At 58.3% G+C, this 1044-nt stretch overlaps 1 protein-coding gene across 1 annotated transcript in view; it reads left to right on the forward strand.

Annotated features, from left to right (window-relative positions):
- The first annotated feature begins 902 nt into the window (after positions 1-902).
- Positions 903-1044, forward strand: part of Hnrnpr (heterogeneous nuclear ribonucleoprotein R) — a 37970-nt gene continuing 37828 nt past the window's right edge. The window contains exon 1 of the mRNA XM_015485538.2: positions 903-1043. The gene's annotated coding sequence lies outside the window, so the exon portion shown is untranslated. The remainder of the gene's footprint in view (position 1044) is intronic.

Here is a 1044-nt window from a genome sequence, read left to right on the forward strand (position 1 = left end):
AATAAATCAGGGGTGAAAGGTGAGAAATCGGTTTAGGTATAACGGTAATTAATCCCCTTTGGAAGATTTCCTTGTCTGGATGTTCTTTTGGTTTCACTGATAAGCCTACTGTCCCAAGTACCCTATCCACTTTATGGATGTTAACGGGCTCCAAACCCCGTGGGAGAAAGGTTCCTGCTTTATAATTTCTGACACACGTTTCTCGAGTCATGCCCACTTCAGCGATTTCCCTCAAGTCTGAGCTGCCACCAAAGACGTGCGCAAAGAACCCAGGGAGGGAAAGAGGCAGTTTTCGGATGGTTCCACGGGATGCTTTTCTATGTAAAACTCTACAGCAAACACACACACACACACACACACACACACACACCGTGTATAAGACACGTAACTCGTGCTCTAACTAGAGCCAAAAGGATGACCTCGAAAGGGGGCCGAACGCGTGGCGATGGGCGTGTCTGGGGCGCTAGGGAGGATTCGGGGGCTAAGCTGCACCGGCACCTGGGCAGGAGCGCCACGGCGAAGCTGGCCAGTACTGACCATAGGGGGCGGGGCGCCGGAGGCGGCCACGCGGCGCGAGGCCTGAATTCTCCGCCTCTAGATTTTCGGCCTCGTACCGGCAGCCGACTAAGAGGGAGGAGCCTCGGCCACCCAGAGCCTGGTGCCCTACAGCCTCACCACTATTAGGGGTTCTCACCACAGACCCCTTTGTGTGCCTGCCCCCGCCCCGGAGGCGCCCCAGCCAGTGGCGCTGAGTATCCTCATTGGCTCAGCTGACGGATGCACCGATTGGTTTTGGAGCCGTCCGGCGTGGGCCGCTTTTCCTCGATACTATTGGCCATCTGAGCTGTCTGTCAGACTGCCTCGCGAGGTGATTGCCCAGCGGCTCCGAGTCCCTGGAAGTAGTTCCGGGAAACCCCGCGTGCTGCCGGGATCGCATCTCTGTCCATGAGGGGGGGAGGGGGTGGCGCGCGCGCCATTTCTAGTCGTTTTCAAAGCGCCTCGCGCTGATTCTCACGGGCCCGGCCGCCGGCCCCTGCTCTGCCC

This window comes from Marmota marmota, unplaced genomic scaffold (genome assembly GCF_001458135.2).
Source record: "Marmota marmota marmota unplaced genomic scaffold, marMar, whole genome shotgun sequence".
NCBI lineage: Eukaryota > Metazoa > Chordata > Mammalia > Rodentia > Sciuridae > Marmota > Marmota marmota.